Source organism: Aethalodelphis obliquidens, unplaced genomic scaffold (assembly GCF_003676395.1).
Source record: "Aethalodelphis obliquidens isolate GAN/ISIS:26980383/991018 unplaced genomic scaffold, ASM367639v1 scaffold386, whole genome shotgun sequence".
NCBI classification, from domain to species: Eukaryota; Metazoa; Chordata; class Mammalia; order Artiodactyla; family Delphinidae; genus Aethalodelphis; species Aethalodelphis obliquidens.
In genome coordinates this window covers 1-19,010 of record NW_020838300.1, presented here as the reverse complement: position 1 = coordinate 19,010, position 19,010 = coordinate 1, and the positions used below count along the sequence as shown (strand labels likewise).

General features: G+C 44.0%; 1 pseudogene; it reads left to right on the top strand.

The window, feature by feature from the left end:
• Positions 1–5,101: 5,101 nt before the first annotated feature.
• Positions 5,102–18,434, top strand: LOC113616707 (zinc finger protein 211-like; annotated as a pseudogene).
• Positions 18,435–19,010: the final 576 nt, after the last annotated feature.

The following is a 19,010-nucleotide window of genomic DNA, read 5'->3' as shown; positions in this document are numbered from 1 at the left end:
CTGACTCTGCACAGCAGGTGTGGCCACACAAACACTCCAGGGACATTGTGGCACAGGTATGTGTTAGGAATGCTCAAAATTCTCATGTGTGAGCCACACACAGTCACACAGTTCTCGTGTATCCGTGTGGTGAGGTGAGTGCAGACTGGCTTGGAGAAAACAACCTCTCCCACATCACCGCAAGTTTGATGATGCACTGATGGTGTTCAGTTCAGGGACTGGGTCACAGCTTGTTAGAAGCTGGAGATTCACATCTGTGAGCAGCTTTGTCAAGCGAAGGACTTGGGGTGGGGTTTTACAGCCTTTATGGGAGGTGTCAGCCTGCACTGAGCCTTTAGCATTTGGACTAAAGTTTGTCAACGGTGAGTCCCGAGGCGATGTGGGCACCTTCTTTCTTATTAGCAATCATTTGGTGATTCATATTTTTCTGTTGGGGTAGGAGGGACAGTGGGGCAGTGGGTGAGGGGGTTAGGAGGAAGAGCCTTGGGGACAGGGAGAGTGCCACAGTGGACATTCTTAGTCATTTTGGGCCCCTCACAGTGCTCAGAATAGTGACCAGGACAATTTGGACACAGGCACATCCTGAAGCGAGTTTGTGCAGAAGATGGACAGACCCTTGGAAACAAATCACTGCATATGGCATATGGTGGAGGCCAGTATCACATCTGGGGTGACACTGAAGACTCTGTGTGGTTTCCTGGGTTGGTGCTGCTGTCCCTGTGAACAACTTCACAAAAGGGAAGGTGTTTGCAGGGAGATGTACACTGGGGGAGGTGGAGCTGGAGGCCCTGGTGGCGATGCAGACGTCAGGTGTAGGTAGTTCATTGCTGTAAGACAGCAGATGAAGTCCATTCAGGGAGGTTTAGAAGAGAAGCCAGTACACCTGTGCAGTGTAGAGGAAGCACTGTCATCAGAGACCTGGCAGCTGTGTGCCTTTGTGGACACTCCTCAACCTCTCTGAGGTGCAGACCCCTCCTTTCACAAATTGGAAGACTAATAATAGACTGATCAGTGGGCAGTTTGGGTAGATAAATGGGGTCATTCACAGGAAAGCCATTGATGTGGGTTCCCAATCAAAAGATAGTTGTGTTCATCTGCATGGGGCTGGGGTATGAGCAGGGCTCTTGGGAGGGAGACAGAGGGTATCAGGATGGACAAGGTGTTACTTGAGTCCTCAAAGCTGGATAGGGAGGGAAACAGAGTGCAGTGACCAGAATCCCCATGCTCTGAACCAGGCAAACCTGGCATTGAATTCCAGATCCCTGTCTCTTGCTGGGAGATCACGAGTAGAGGACAGCCACCCTCTGCCTCTTTCCTCCCTAGACATGGTCCATTTGCTGCAAGATTAACGCACCTGCATCCTCCTACCCTCTTATCACCTCACACTCCTCCACCCCCAGTGCCCTCCATGACCTTTCTGTTTCCAACTACATCTAAACACCCTCAGGGACTTCTGGTTGTCCAGTGGTTAAGACTCCAGGCTTCCACTACAGGAGGCACAGGTTTGATCCGTGGTTGGGAAACTATGGGCCCACATGCCACGTGGCATGGCCAACACACCCCCCAAAACAAAAAGCACACCCTCAGTCCCCTCCCTCATTTCCAAGCTAAGGGAATGGGACTCCTCAGAACCCCCTAACACTATCTGTTGTCCTTGGAGCAAGACATAAGAAGGACCTGGGGCTGCAGAATCCAGAGACTTCTGCGTGGATTCTCTCTGACCCCCTCTGGGATTGTGAAGTTGAGGAAGTTCCCTGTCAGCCCTTGTTTTCCATTTCCTTAGTCCTGGAATGGCAGTATTAGCAATTCCTTCCATTGATTTAGAGGACAGGGGAGGGTACATGTGTCATGAAAGCCCCTGAGTACCCAGGTGGCCCCCTAGGTGCCTCTTTTGAGAGGTGGATAAGGATCCTCCCTTCCTCTGTCTGTGTCTATAGAAGTAGGTTCAGGTTTAACTGAAATGAACTTAACAGTGGTAAGGAAAAAATTATTCTGATATTTATTAAAATGGTAAGACATTCTTTATTCAGTACCACTGGGATATGTGTCAAGATTATTACAATATGGGAGAAAAATTTAGTTCAACTTTAGATATAGTAAAGACAACTGAGGATTTATAGACAAGGAGCAGATTGAAGGGTTCAGTGGATGGAAAATTATTAATGGGAAACATCAAGCGTGAGGGGGGTTCTTGCTACATTGACTTAATAAGAATCTTGCTGAAGAAAAACCTGAGACATCAGATATCAGAAATAGGAATTGAGGATTTGATCAGAGGGTCAGGTATAAATGGTTGGATTATTACCTAACTACCTTTGCAGTTTTCTTTCTGAAACTGAGCTAAGCCATTCCTGCAAGGATGTGGGAAAGGCCAAAGACCAGTGGGGAAGAGAGCTCAAAGGAATCTGACTAAAGCTTAGGCAAAGAGACAGGGATCCCATGTTCAATCCCTTGTCGGGGAATTAGATCCCCCATGCATGCCGCAACTAAGCGTTCACATTCCACAACTGAGCAGTCCGCATGCTGCAACTAAAGATAGCGCATATCACAATGAGGGTCTGGCACAGCCTAAATAAATAAATAAATATTTAAAAATAAAATATAGGTTAGACAGAGTCTGTCAGTTCCTGTTGTTCAAGAAGGAAGAGACCTTTTTTCCTCTGAAGAACACAGGGTTTTTTCTTCTCATTTGTTTGCTTTTGTTCCTTAAGGAACAGCTGAGAGGAAATCAAGGTGTACATGGAAACTGGCAGAAGGACTCCTGTACAACGAAGGATGTAAGAAACATACACATGTAATTGAACAGGAAGGGAAGAAAAGTACTGGGGTCAAAAGATGTGTGACTCAGAGGAGAAGGGAGATCACATGGGCAGACACCCAGACAGGGCAGTGACCTGATCGAGCCACAGATTGGGTGACCCAGTCCTAGGTTCTATATGGTAGAAGCAAACCTCCTTACTTGTCGGAGGACCAGTGGGACAGAGAGAAACGTTGGAGGATCCTGGACTCTGTTTGGAAGGAGTGTGCATGCTCCCACCTGGCCCTGGGACCGGGCAGAGAGAGGTCCGCTTCAGCAGCTGCCGGTTTCCAGTGAGCAGGTTCACCACACACCCCAGCCAGAGCAGAAGAAATGCTCTGGCTACACTATCTCCATGCCCCAACATATTGCTGGATCTGGGGCAGTCAAGACCAGGGAAAGACTCCATTTATGGATGAAGAGGCAACCTAGTCCCAGGGCAGAGCCCAGGTGGGGCTGCGGTGGCCATTGTGGGAACTTGCTCCACTGGTACATGAGAAGCAGCCCACATCTCTGATGGTAGCTGTTTGGCCACAGCTCACCCACTCCACCATACATGCAGAGAAACCACACTGGCTCTGCCTTCTCCCTGGGGAGCGGTGCCACAGCAGGGCGGGAGTGGTGGAGGCTGGAGACACTGGTCAGCTGGGAGAGAGTAAGGGGTCTTGTCCCAGAGGCAGGATAATATATGAATAATTGCCCAGCCTGAAGACCAAAGAAAGAGCCCAGAGACAAGGACAGAGACATCAGTGGTTTAATGGATATGGATCTTACTAATCCAGAGCAAGGTCCATGATAGACGCTCTACCATGGTGCAGACACATTAGCTAGGAAGTGACAGCAGGCTTTTTTACTGTGGAGCAGAGGGAGTTTACCTGATTTAAAGGGAATTGATGTGAGGTTGGCTCATCAATTCTTAGGGAAACCAGCAGAGGAGTATGCCACTCACAGTCCCTTTGATAAACTATCAATGTGAAGAAGTTATGAACTAAAGATTAGAACAATCACTAGGACTTCCTTGGTGGCGCAGTGGTTAAGAATCCATTTGCCAATGCAGGGGATGTGGGTTCGATCCCTATTCCGGGAAGATCCCACATGCTGCGCAGCAACTAAGCCCGTGTGCCACAACTACTGAGCCTGCACTCTGTGACCCGCATCCCTCAACTACTGAAGCCCACACCTAGAGCCCATGCACCCCAACAAGAGAAGACACCAGAATGAGAAGCCCTGAGCAGCACAATGAAGAGTAGGCCCCTGCTTGCCACAATTAGAGAAAAGCCCGTGGGCAGCAATGAACACCCAACACAGCCAAGAGAGAGAGAAAGAGAGAAACAAAGAAAGAAAAAGAAAAAGAAAGACACACGATCACTATCTGTGGCTAGAGAAAGAAGGTAGGCATTGACTGATTAGGTCTTATGATTAAGAGAGAAGTTCTGCCATGTGAGTAGAGTGCTGGTGAGTCAGACTTGGTGGAGCAGGCGGTGTATAAAGAACAACAATACAGCCATTTTTGGTGCCCGATTATACCTCAGCGTTTCTCAGTTGGGCACAATCACTGATGATGCAGGCAGGAGAGCCTTTTCTGGGGGACCAAAAGTAGTGCTTTCCCTCTTGTTTAGCTGCCTCAGCCCTGCTGAATATCTCATCTCCATATTCCCAGTTACGGTCCTGTAGCTTTTTTTTTTTTTTCTCTGACCATAGCTTACAAAATTACTTTTATCACGTCAGGCTGCATGCATTTCAAGAGCAATAGAATAATGTTTACTTGCTTCTAATTACCAGTGGATGTAAACTTGGGTTGGCTCCAAGGAGTCTGAGATTATGTCCAAACACTTAAGTAATCAGTAGCATTAAAGACTCTTAAATGCTCCGATGAATCTCGCCAATTCTGTTATGGATCCCCCACACCTTAAGAAGGATGGAGCCTCCTCCCCTCCTGCCCCCCCCCATTGATTTCCCAGCGCTCCGCGCGATGCTACTCGGTTTTTCCCTGGTGTTTCTAGTGGGGAGCGCCACTTCTTGAGCCTTTACCCTTACATTACCCAGAAGAACTTGCGATAAGGCGAAGTTCATCCAACGAAAATGTAGAAAATGGACATTTCCGGGAGGGGGAACATCAGGGAGGGGGACTTCCGGTGTCTTCGTGGCAGACGTCTTGATTGTTGATGAGGCTGTGGACCTGGTCAATAGCTCCGCTGTACGGTGTTGAGAAAGAGGTGAGGGGTCTAGGAGGCGGAAGTGGAGGGTTTATGCGCACTACACAGGGAAGGGTCTTAGGGACGGGGACGACGACGCCGCTTGCAGGGAGTAACCGTGCCGACTCCGACACGGTCGCTGGACTGTCGACGCTCCGCTCCGCGCAAAGGCTCCGATGGCGGCTCCTGCACTGAGGGACCCACCTCAGGTAAACGTTGCGGTCTCCGGGTTCTCGCCTGCCCGTTTCCCTACCGAAATACAAACGCCCCAAGTGAGCGGCGCCTGGTCACGTCTGGTCCAGGACAGTGAGGGCTTCAGGGGTGTTTTATCTATTTCTGACCACCAGTGTATGCGGTGTGAGTGAGGCTTGGAGATGCAACCGAAGCAGGAACATTCCGGAGACGTGTATTCCGTCTTGTTTCTGCGAGGAACTAAGTTTGAGGCCACGCTGCATCTGCAGTGGTAGCTGAGAGGTTGTACCTTTCTTCTTAGGGCTCTCGGAGCGGTGGAGAGTTTTGAGCAAAGGAAGGACACAATCTGAGTTAGGCCTTTAAAAATTCTCCAAAGCCTGTTCAGTGGAAGAAAAGACTCTAGGTGGGCGATGAGGACTTTGAGGCAGAGGGAAGTTGTGGAATTTCCAAGGTCACAACTGATAAACGGCAGCACTGGGGACGGAGGCAGGGAGGGGAGATTAGCCAGTCAGCCCGAGATTATCTGGCTCTGGTTCCGCCATGGGGCCAGGGAAGGTCTGATCCCCTGGAGTACCACCATGGTCACTTTCTTCTATGGCCTGCTTGTTCCCACAGATTCCCAGGGCTGCAGAAGCACTTTTGGTTAATGGAGGTTGTCCTAATCCCTCACTTGTTTTGACCCCCACGCACGCATTCTCTGTATTTGAAGTGTCTTAGGGCTCTTCATCTGCCATTCTACTAGCTTTTTGGTTGGGGGACCTTGGAGAACCTCATGCTCTGGGTACTGAGTGCAGGCCCAGACGTTCTATGGAGGGAGTATGGAAGGTTACTCCAGAACCCACACCAGTATGTGGAAGTACTTTGAGGTGAGTTGAGTTGGTTTAGGTAAGTGCAGGTCTCCTTTATTTTGGTGGGAATAAACAGCACAGAAAAGCAGGATTTCGGCTTCAAATGACTGCCTGTGTGTTCTGGAGGTATTGGGAGATTCAGATCAGAGGAGGGAGGTTTTCTACCCCAGGTCTCAAATGGCTCCATCTTTTTGGGCAGTAGGGGAAATGTGTGGGAAGATGGATTGTGGGTTTTCAGGGGTGAGACCGTTCATGGTTTCATTTGTCCCTCTTATACCAGGGCAGTGTGACCTTTGAGGATGTGGCCGTGTTCTTCTCCTGGGAGGAATGGTGTCTTCTTGATGAGGTTCAGATACACCTGTACCTTGATGTCATGCTGGAGAACTTTGCACTTGTATGAATGCTGGGTAAGGCCCTCACACCCACCCCTATCCTCTGAGCTAGGTTCTTCCTTTCTTCTCTTCCTCAAGGGCAGCTCTGTCCTCACATCTGGAACATGGGCACTGCTTTCTTCTTAAATTCCTTGGTTATGTGCTGTGGTTACTATGGCTAGGCAGAGTGCATCCCTAATCCTTAGTGCCCGAACACCAGTAGCCCCGAAGTTGCAGCTAAGGATTCAGGGTCAGTAGTTTTTTTGTTGATTGTTTTTAATTTTAATGAAGTATTGTTGATTTACAATTTTGTTTTAATTTCTGCTGTACAGTAGGTCCGTGGTTATCCATTTAAAATACAGCAGTGTGTACATGTCAATTCCAAACTCCCTAACTATCCATCCCCTTCACCGTTCCCCCCTGGCAACCACAAGTTCATTCTCTATGTCCGTGAATCTGTTTCTGTTTTCTAAACAAGTTTATATGTATCAATTCTTTTTAGATTCCGCATGTAATCGATAACATACGTTAGTTGTCTTTGTGACTTCACTCAGTATGACAATCTCTGGGTTCATCCATGTTGCTGTGAATGGCATTATTTCATTCGTTTCAGTGGCTGAGTAATTTTCTGTGGTATATAAACACCACATTTTCTTTATCCATTCAACTGTCTACGGACATTTAGGTTGCTTCCATGTCTTGTATATTGTAAACAGTGCCGCATTGAACATTGGGGTGCATGTATCCTTTCAAACCATGTTTTTCTCTGGATATACCACGAGGAATGGGATTGCTGGAATATATGGTAACTCTATTTTTCGGTTTTTGAGGAAGCTCCATACTGTTCTCCACAGTGGCTGTACCAATTTACAGTCCCAGCAGCAGTGTAAGAGGTTTCCTTTTTCTCCACACCCTCTCCAACACTTGTTATTTGTAGATTTTTTAATGATGGCCATTCTGACTGGTGTGAGGTGATACCTCATTGTATTCAATAGTTTTGATTTGCATTTCTCTGATAATTAGCAATAATGAGCATCTTTTCATGTGCCTATTGCCCATCTGCGTTTTTGCTTTGGAGAAATGTCTATTTAGGTCTTCTGGGTTGTTTGTTTTCTGTTACTGAGTTGTATGGCTGCTTAGATATTTTGGAAAATTAAGCCCTTTTCAGTTACATTATTTGGCAATAGGTTATCTTTTTGTTTGGCTTATGATTTACTTTGCTCTGCCAGAGCTTATAAGTTTGATTACGTCCCATTTGTTTATTTTTGCTATTATTCCTGTCGCCTTTTTAGGGTCAGTAGTCTTCCCCTCTGCCTGGTTGTAGATCCTTCCTTGTTTGCCCTTTCTATGGCCAAGTGACTGTCCAAATTAATGATACTCAGGTTTTGCTCCATTTTGGTACCTGACATTTTTTTGTGTGACCGTGTGACAGTATTGTCACTGATGTGGTCACTACTACAACAGACCATGAAGTGTGGCTGCAAGACACTTTTTCAAGGTTCCAGTTTCACTGTATCCACACCAGTGTCTGTTATTTTCTTTCTTTCTTTCTTTCTTTCTTTCTTTCTTTCTTTCTTTCTTGCTTTCTTGCTTTCTTGCTTTCTTGCTTTCTTATTTATTAATTAATTTATTTATTTTTGTTGTGCCGGGTCTTAGTTGTCACAGGTGGGCTCCCTAGTTGTGGCTTGTGGGCTCCTTAGTTGCTTCTTGTAGGCTTCTTAGTTGCACCACACAGGCTACTTAGTTTTGGCATGCAAACTCTTAGTTGTGGCATGCATGTGGGATCTAGTTCCCTAACCAGGGATCGAACCCCAGCCCCGTGCATTGGGAGCATGGAGTCTTAACCACTGTGCCACCCGGGAAGTCCCAGAATCTGTTATTTTCTGTTTTTTGTTTTGTTTTGTTTTGTTTTGTTTTGCCCTCACTGAGGGGCATGCAGAATCTTGGTTCCCCAAGAAGTGATTACCAGGGATCGAACCTGCACCCCCTGCAGTGACAGCATGCAGTCTTAACCACTGGACCACCAGGGAAGTCCCTGTTATTTTCTGTTCTTTTGATCATAGCCATCCTAATGGGTGTGAAATGGTATATCTTTCCCATTTCAATTACATCCCTTTTGGTGTGCTTATTGGCCATTTGTATATCTTTAGAAAAATATCTGTTCTAGTCCTTTTTTATTAATTAATCAGGTTGGTTTTTTGGTTGTTGTTGAATTACAGATTTATCCATAGATTCTGGATATTAATCCCTTTTTTTTTTTTTTGTTTTAGGGGTTGAGCTCTTCTTTTTTATTTTATTGATTGATTGGCTGCGTTGGGTCTTCTGCTGCTGCGCGCGGGCTTTCTCTAGTTGCAGCGAGCGGGGGCTCCTCTTCGTTGCAGTGTGAGGGCTTCTCATTGCAGTGGCTTCTCTTGTTGTGGAGCACAGGCTCTAGGCACGCAGGCTTCAGTAGTTGTGGCACATGGGCTTCAGTAGTTGTGGCTCACGGACTCAAGAGTGCAGGCTTAGTAGTTGTGGCATGCGGGTTTAGTTGCTCCGTGGCACGTGGGATATTCCTGGACGAGGGCTCGAACCCATGTGCCTTGCATTGGCAGGCAGATTCTTAACCACTGTACCACCAGGGAAACCTTAATCCCTTTTTGTATACGTGTTTTGGAAATGTTTTCTCCCAATCTATGGTTTCTTTCTTACTGTGTTTATAGTGTCCTTTGATGTTAAAAAGTTTTTCATTTTTTTCCGTTTCCCCCCCCCCAAGCTTTCTTGAGTTATAAATGACAAATAAGATTGTGTAAATTAAGGTATGAGACAAAAATTGTTCATCTTTATGAGGTCCGGTTTGTGTAGTTTTCGTTTTGTTGCTTTTGCCTTTGTTATCAAAGGCAAGAAATCATGGCTGAATCCAACATTCTGAAGCTTTTCTTGTTTGTTTTTTCTTAGAATTTTTTAGTGTTAGCTCTTATGTTTAGGTCTTTTATATATTTTGAGGCCTTTGTTTAGTCCTATAGTTTAGGCCTTTGATATATATATTACGTTTAGGCCTTTGAGTTTTTGTGTATGGTGTTAAGTAAGGTTCTAATTTCATTGTTGTGCATGTGGGTATCTGGTTTTCCCAGCACCATTTGTTGAAAAGGCTGTCCTTATTCAGTGGAAACCATACTCTTCTTAGTAATTATTGCATCATATATTTGACGGCTGATTTTCAGACACTCTAGTCTCTGTTCTATTCCATTGGAGTATATATCTGTCATTAGGCCAGTAGCACTTTATGCTGTTTTGCTTACTGTAGCTGTATAAGACAGTTTGAATTCATGTGTTGTGAATCCTTCAACTTTTTGTTTTTCACAATTACTTTGGCTGTATCGAATCCCTTGAGAATCTATGTGATTTTGAGTCTGAGTTCTTCTGTTTCTTGAAGGCATCATTGTTTTTGATAGGGATTGTGGTGAATCAAAAAAATCCCCCATCTGAGTGTTAAAATTGATGAACTTTCACGAACACATCATTATCACTCAAAATCTAAAATTTGCGGTAGAGTTCACTCGTGGTGTTGTACATTCTGTGGGCTTTGATAAATGTATAATGACATGTATTCACCATTATAGTATCATAAAAAATGTGTTCATTTTCAACTAAAAATTCTCCGTGTCCCACCTGTTCATCCCTTCCTCCCCCATACTCCTTTGTATCCCCTGATTATTTTTTTACTCTGTCATTAGTTTCCCCTTTTTGAGAATGGCATATCCTTGCACTCATACAGTATGTAGCCCTTTCATCTTTGCTTCTTTCACACAGTAATACGCATTTAAGTTTTCTACATGTTTTTTCATGACTTGATAACTCATTGCAGTTTAGCTGTAAATAATATTGCTGTTCTCTGGATGTATCATGTTTATCCATTCATCTACTGAAGGACTTCTTGATTACTTCCAAGTTTTGTAAGTTGTGGATAAAGCTACTGTAAATATCTGTTTGAAGGTTTTTGTGTGGATGTCCGTTTTCAAATCCTTTGTCTAAATACCACAGAGTACAATTGCTGGAGGATATAAGATTATGCTTAGTTCAGTAAGAAAGTACCAAACTGCCTTTCATAGTGGACTGTACCATTAAGCATTCCAGTCGGCAATGAATGAAATTCCTGTTGCTTCACACCGTTGCCAGGATATGGTGTTGTCAGTGTTTGGATTTTGGCCATTTTTATAGGTATGTATTGGTATCTGTCCTTTTTAAATTATTTATTTATTTTATTTTTGGCTGCACTGGGTCTTTGTTGCTGCGCATGGGGTTTCTCTAGTTATGGCAAGCGGGGGCTACCCTTTGTTGTGGTGCGCAGGCTTCTCATTACAGTGGCTTCTCTTGTTGCAGAGTACGGGCTCTAGGTGCACGGGCTTCAGTAGTTGCAACATGCAAGCTCAGTAGTTGTGGCTCTTACCTCTAGGGTGCAGGCTCAGTAGTTGTGGCGCATGGTTGCTCCCCGGTGCTTAGTTGCTACCCGGCATGTGAGATCTTCCCGGACCAGGGCTCGAACCCGTGTTCCCTGTGTTGGCAGGCAGATTCTTAACCACTGCGCTACCATGGAAGCCCTGGTATCTGCTTTTGATTTGTATTTCCTTGCATCTTTGTATATGCTAAATTTTCATGTGGATGTCTTCTTTTAATGAGGTGTCTGTTAAGGTGTTTTGCTCATTTTGTATTTGGGTTGTTGTTTTCATACTGAATTTTAAGGGGTTTTTGTACTTAACTTTTAGGCCCATTATCCATTTTGAGTTAATTTTTTGTGAAGGGTGTAAGGTTTGTGTCTAGAATTCATTTCTTGACATGTGATGTTCAGTTGTTCCAGTACTATTTATTCAAAAAACTTCATTTTTCTCCATTGTATGGCACTTGCTCATGTGTCAATGGTCTGATGAGTATATTTCTGTGGCTCTATTTCTGCGCTGTCAATACTCTTCATTGATCAGTTTCTCTGTCCCTTCAACATTACAACACTGTTTTGTTTTTTTTTTTTTTTTTTTTTTTTTTTTTTTGCCTGCTAAGCCTCTTGTAGGATCTTAGTTCCCCAACCAGGGATTGAACCCCTGGCCCTCAGCAGTGAAACCGTGGAGTCCTAACCAAGGGACCACCAGGGAATTCCCAGGCTTGATTACTTTAGATACTAAGTCTTATTTTACTTTTTCTTTCTTTCTTTCTTTTTTTTTTTTTTTAAGATAGTAAGTCTTGAAGTTGAGTAGTGTCAGTCTGCAACCTTCGTTCTTCAGTATGGTGTTGGCTATTCTAGTACTTTTGCCTCTGTGTATAAACTTTAGGATCAGTTTATTTATATCCACAAAATTACTTCCTGGGGTTATGATTTGGACTGCATTGAAACTATAGGTGAAGTTGGGAAGAACTGACATCTCGACTGTAGTGGGTCTTCCTATTTATGAACGTGAAATATCTTTCCATTTATTTAGTTCTTTGATTTCTTCATCACAGTTTTATAGTTTCCCTCATGTAGATCTTGTACATGTCTTGGTAGATTTATAACTAAGTATTTCTTCCTTTCTCTCTCCATTTGTTCGGTGGTGGGGGTATTAATGTACATGGTCTTGTGTTTTTAATTTCACATTTCACTTGTTTATTCTTGATGTATAGGAAAGTGATTGACTTTTGTATCTTATCCTTGTATGCTGAAACTTTGCTATAATTGCTTCCTAGTTTCAGGATTTTTTGTTGTTGTTCTATATTTTGGTTTTTACATAGCTGGTTATATCATCTGTGAATGAAGGCAGTTTGATTCCTTGCTTCCTGATCAGTATAACTTTAATACAACTTTCTCTTCTCATTGCATTAGTTATGACTTATAGTGTGAAGTGGAAAGTGAGTTGTAGGAGGGAACATCCTTGCTTTCTTCATCTTACTGAGAATGTTTCTAGTTTTTCTCTAGTAAATATGATGATAGCTGTAGAGCTTTATTTAGGTTAAGTTGAAGTTGTTACCTATTTTTAGATTACTAGGAAATGGAGATTTTGATCATGAATGGGTGTTGGATTTTCTAAGATCCCCCCCACCCCACATCTGTTGATGAGATCATGATTGGTGGATTTTATTTTTATTTATTATTATTTTTTTGGCTGCACCACAGCTTGCAGTGTCCTAGTTCCCTGACCAGGGATTGAACCCAGGCTAAAGCAGTGAAAGTGCCGAGTCCTCACCACTGGACTGCCAGGGAATTCCCGCAGGTGGGTATTTAAAGTGGATTTCTGGACTTCCCTGGATTGCATAGGGGTTAAGAATCCACCTGCCAATGCAGGGGATATGGGTTTGAACACTGGTCCGGGAAGATCCCACATGCTGTGGAGCAATTAAGCCCATGCACCACAACTACTGAAGCTGGCACGCATAGAGGCCATGCTACACCACAAGAGAAACCACCACATGAGAAGCCCGCGTACCACAACAATAGAGTAGTCCCTGCTTGCCGTAACTAGAGAAAGCCCACATGCAGCAAAAAGACCCAATGCAGCCAAAAATAAATTAAAAAATAGGGCTTCCCTAGTGGCTCAGTGGTTAAAAATCCACGTGCCAATGCAGGGGACATGGATTTGAGCCCTGTTCCAGGAAGATCCCACATGCTGCGGAACACCTAAGCCCGTGCACCACAACTGCTGAGTCTGCACTCTAGAGCCTGAGAACCACAACTCCTGAGCCCGTGTGCCACAACTACTGAAGCCCGTGCACCTAGAATCCCAGCTCTGCAACAAGAGAAGTCACTGCAGTGAGAAGCCCGTGTACCACTACGAAGATTATCCTCTGCTCGCCGCAACTAGAGAAAGCTGTGCACAGCAACAAAGACCCAATGCAGCCAAAAATAAATAATAAGTAAATTAAAAATTTTTTCTTAAATAAAAAAAAACCAACACAATGAGATACCACCTGACACGTGTTACAATGTCTGTTATGAGAAAGAGAAGAAATAAGTGTTGGTGAAGTTGTGGAGAAAAGGGACCCCTTGTGCACTGTTGGTGGGAATGTATACATTGTTGCAACTACTATGGAAAACAGTATGGAGAATCCTTAAAAAATTTAAAAGGGAACTTCTGTATGGTCCAGCAATTCCACCTCTGTGTATTTATCCACAGGGAGTGAAATTATCATATCAAAAAGGTATCTGTGCCTCACGTTTATTGCAGCATTATTTATCATATTCAAGAGATGGAAACAACCTAAGTGTCCATTGATGGATGAGTGGATCTAACAAACATGTGGTATATATGGCATATTACTCAATATTATACAATCATAAAAAAAGATGGAAATCTTGCCATTTGCCTCAACATAGATGGACCTTGAGGACATTATGCTAAGTGAAATAAGTCAGAGAGAGAAAGACAAATCCACTTGTCCCACTGTTTCCACGGAGGATTGGTTCCAGGAGCCCCTGCATATACTGAAATCTGTGGATGCTGAAGTCCCATAGTCAGCCCTCTGATTCTGAAGTTTTCCCATTTGTGGATTCATCCAACTACAGATCATGTGATCCTGTGAATATTTGTTGAAAAATATCCATGTACAAGTGGACCCAAGCAGGTTTAACTGTACTACATGAGTATACTTACATGCTGAATCTTTAAAACAAGAACAACACCAAACTCAGATACAGACAAAGGATTAGTGTTTGCCAGAACTGGGCAGGTGGTTAGATGAAGTGAGTGAAGGGTGTCAGAAGTTACAGACTTCTAGTTATAAGATGAGTAAGTCCTGGGGATGTAGTGCACAGCATAGTGACTTTAGTTAGTACAACTGTATTGTATATTTAGAAGTTTCCAGAAGGGTAGATCTTAAAAGTTCCCATCACAAAAAAAAAAAAAAGTTCCCATCACAAGAAAAAAAAATGTACCTATGTATGTTAACTAAACTTATTGTGGTAGTCATAGCAGTGTATACATAAATCAAATCATGTGGTACAACTTAAAGAAATACAGTGTCTCATGTCAGTTTTAGGTCAATGAAAGTTTTTATCTTCTCTGATGCTCTTCCTTTCTCTATGAAACCCAAATTTTTGATCTACATCATTTTTCCTCTCTGAAGAACTACTTCTAATATAGTCTCACAATTTTTCTGTGTCTAAGAACGTGTTTAGGGCTTCCCTGGTGGTGCAGTGGTTGAGAGTCCGCCTGCCGATGCAGGGGACACGGGTTCTTGCCCTGGTCCGGGAAGATCCCACATGCCGTGGAGCGGCTGGGCCCGTGAGCCGTGGCTGCTGAGCCTGCGTGTCCGGAGCCTGTGCTCCGCAATGGGAGAGGCCACAAGAGTGAGAGGCCCGTGTATTGCAAAAACAAAACAACAACAACAAAAAAAACAAAAAACAACAAAAAAAAAGAACGTGTTTATTTCACCATCAGTGTTGGAGATTTATGTTGCTGGTTACCAAATTCTAGGTTGGTGATGTCCCCTCTCTCTTACCACTTTGAATATTTTACTCCATTCAGTTCTTATTTCCCTGAGTTCTAAGGAGAATTCAAATGTAATTGGTTTCTTTTGGCTCCTCTTGGGAAAGGTGTTGATTCCTTTAGCCTCTTTTAGGTTGTTGTTTTCTGCATTTGAATGTGGTAAGCCTAAAGATGTAGTTGTTTTGGCATTAAACCTGCCTCATGTTCCCTGAGCTTTCTGGATCTGTTTGTTGGTGTCTGACATCATTTTGTTAGAAATTCTCCATCATTATTGCCTCAGTTATTTCTTCCGTTTCTTTTTTTCATTCTGTTTGAGATGTTTCCATATGTGTGTGTTAAATTTTTTGTTGCTCTCACACGCGTGTTGTATATTCCGGTATTTTATTTTATTTTATTTTTTGTCATTTTTCAGTTCGCTTTTCAGTTTTGGAAGTTTCTCCTAAGAGAACATGAAGCTTAAAGGTTCTTTCATTAGCTGTATGCAGGGTATGAATAAGCCCATCACATCATTCTTAATTTCTGTTATAGTGTACTTGATCTTTAGCATTTCTTTTTGGTCCATTTTTAAAATTTTCATCTCTCAGCTTACATTTCCCTTCTGGCATTGTATGCTGGCTGCTTTATCCATTAGTAGACATTAATTAGCATATTAGTCATGATTATTTTATATTCCCAGTGTGATCGTTCACACATCCCTGTGATATCTGATTTTGATTCTGAAGCTTTGTCTTTTCAAACTGTTTTGTGGGACACTGCAGATTTTCAGAAGACGCCATGGTTGCAAAGAGTTAGATCAATTAGGTTCTGCCAGTACAATAGTTGTTTAGGTGGGGAGATACATTCCTAACATTTTGTACTCCATCCACTGTATATCCTTCCCTCTGGCTCCACCGGATGTTCTTTTTTTTTCGGCCACGCTGCATGGCATGCCCGACCAAGAATTAAAGCTGTGCCTCCTGCATTAGAAACAAAGAGTTTTAACCACTGTACCACCAGGAAAGTCCTTCCACCAGACACTCTTTTTTTCTTTTTTCTTTTTTTTTTTTTTGTCGGTACGCGGGCCTCTCACTGTTGTGGCCTCTCCCGTTGCGGAGCACAGGCTCCGGACGTGCAGGCTCAGTGGCCATGGCTCACGGGCCCAGCTGCTCTGCGACATACGGGATCCTCCTGGACCGGGGCACGAACCCGTGTCCCCTGCAACGGCAGGCGGACTCTCAACCACTGCGCCACCACGGAAGCCCACCAGACATTCTTTATGTAATATTTAAATGTTGTGTATTGTGTACTGAGTTCCTCTGGGCCAGTGTTGGCTATTCAGCCATCCTGACTATGTTAGGACTTGTATTATTTGTTTCCCGTGTAGTTGGTCAGATTGGTATGGAGAGTCATTAGGGCTTTACGGGATGGACATGAATCTGGTTTCAGCAAGAAGCCTCAGAGGTAGCCTGATTACGATGAATAGCAGCTGAGAGAGGCCATGATATCAGGGCTGTGTTCAAGTCATATCAGGAAGTGTGAATTCCTTGTGACTAATGTTTTAGTGCCACTGTCGGTGGCTGCAAAGCACTTCTCTCGATTTTCTCCATTCGTGACATTCTGCCAACTTGTCTTTTCTATTTCCCATTTTTAGTATGACTCCGGCCTCGGATTCATTCTCTAACACCTCTCTAAACCACTTATCTCATGTGGTCTTTACACTGATTTTCCCATAGTACCTACTGACACTGCTTGTGTTCTCAGCATAAGGAATCCTTTAATATTTCTTGAATGCCAGCAACATGTTTGCAGTCAGATTTTTGGAGGTCTGGACATACACTTCTGTACACTATCACAGGTCACCAGGAGATGGGGTCCTGGTAAAAGCCATTGACAGAGGAGTGAATTATAGAGGACGCCTATCGCCTTGGGCCACATCCAGTCCTTGTGTCCTGTACTTGGTGAGAGCAGCTGCTTCTCAAGTTGACCCCAAATTCATTTCCTGAATACGATCCTATGGACTCGTTCTTTCACGTGCCAAATGTAGAATTGTGCTGGCCTTACTCCCCCCAATAAAGTCAACATGAACTTCACCATCACTTCTTTGTTTTTAGGTTCTTTTTCTGGAGTTGAGGATGAAGAGATGACTTCTGAACAGAGTGTATCTGAAGAAGGAGTGTCACAGATGAGGACCCCCAGGGCAGGTTTGTCTCCTGAGAAGACCCAGCCCTGTAAAATGGGCATTGCAGTCTTGAGAGACATTTTGCACTTGGCTGAAGAGCAAGGAACAAATAGGGAGCAGAAAGCATACAGATGTGGGGCATGTGGGAAACAGTTCTATTTCACTGAAAACCTTCAAGAGCACCAGAAGCAGCACATCAGAGAGAATCCCATACGATATGGTATGCAGAGACCCTCATTTTGGAAAAGCTGCCCAATCCACACAATAGGGAATCTACCTACCTACATGGAGATTGGGAATGACTTCGTGGCCAACATGGGAGTTCAGCCAGAGGCCACTATTACCAGGAAGAAATGAAACAACAGTAAAGAGTGTGAAGCTGTTTTTCACAGTGGAAAATGTCATCACAGCAGGGGAGAAGGCACGAAAGCCTCCAGCCACACAGAAATACTTGTTCAGGATGAAAGAGTCCTTACTACTGTAAGGTTGTGTGAGTGCAGCAAATGTGGGAAAGCCTACACCCAAACATGTAAACTTATTCAGCCTGAGCAAGTTCACACTGGAGAAAGGCCTTACTAATGCAGCCATTGTGGAAATTATTTTAGCCACAAATCTGGTCCCCTTGGACAGCAGAGAGTTAACTGTGGAAGAACACTCTGTGACTGCAGTGAATGTGGCAGATCCTTTAGCCTAAGGAAGTACCTCAGAGCACATAGGAAAATCCACAGTGGAGAAAAGGCTTATGAATGCAAGGACTATGCTAAACCTTTCATTGAAAAATGCATGTTAATTGAGCATCAGAGAGTTCACACTGGAGAAAAAGCTTATCTATGCACCCAGTGTGGAAAATCTTTTGCCCGCAAATCCAATTTCCTTGCACATCAGAGAGTTCACACTGGAGAAAAGCCTTATGAGTGCAGTGAATGTGGGAAATCTTTTGTTGCTAAGGGTGGCCTCCACTATAATGAGAGAGTTCACAATGGAGAAAGGCCTTATGAGTGCAGTGAATGTGGGAAATCTTTTACTGCTTGGTCAGGCCTTCATGATCATCAGAAAGTTCACACTGGAGAAAGGCCTTATAAGTGCAATGAAAGTGAGAAATGTTTTACTGGTAGTTCTAGCCTTCTTCGTCATCAGAGAGTTCACAGTGGAGAAAGGCCTTATGAGTGCAGTGAATGTGGGCAGTCTTTTACTAGTCGATCCTCTCTCTATGATCATCACAGAGTTCACACTGGAGAAAGGCCTTATGGGTGTACTGAATGTGGGAAAGTCTTTAAGCAAAGACAGCTCCTCCGCATCCATAGGAAAATCCACACTGGAAAAAAGCCTTTTCAGTGCAAGAAATGTGGTAAATCTTTCACCCAAAGGTGCCACTTGATTAAACATCACAGAGTTCACACTGAAGAAAGGGCCTTATGAATATTGCGAACGTGGCCGCCAGTGATATTGAAGGAGTTTCGGGTGGTAAGAGAGTGAGAAGAACCCGTGCAGCTAATGGACCCTTTCTAGAGAGGAAACTGAGACACAGAGATGATGTGTCATCTGTTTGTGATCTCCCAGAAATGGACAGTGATCTGGGCTTCAATGCCAGGTTGCCTGGTTCAGGATATTGGGAGTCTGGTCACTTCACTCATCCTCTGGCCCCACCTCCAGGTTTGGGGACTGAAAGAACACCTTGTCAGTCCTGACACTTCTGTGCCCCGACACCCACACAAGGAGCCCTGCTCACACCCCAGCCCCATGCTGATGGACAGGATTATCTTTTCTCTGGGAACCAATATTGATGACTTTCCTGTGACTGACTCCCTTTATGTATCCAACAAATCCGGTGCTGTGATTCAGTTATTATTATTGGCATTTGTGAAAGAAGGGGTGTCCAGCTCAGAGATGTTGAAGGATTTCCACAAGGGCTCACTAATGCCAGAACTTTGATAAGAGTGGTTCCTCTACACCCTGCACCCGTCCACTGTCTCCTCTCCTGCCCCTCCGAGCAGGGCCTCCACTTGCTGTGTCCTGACCA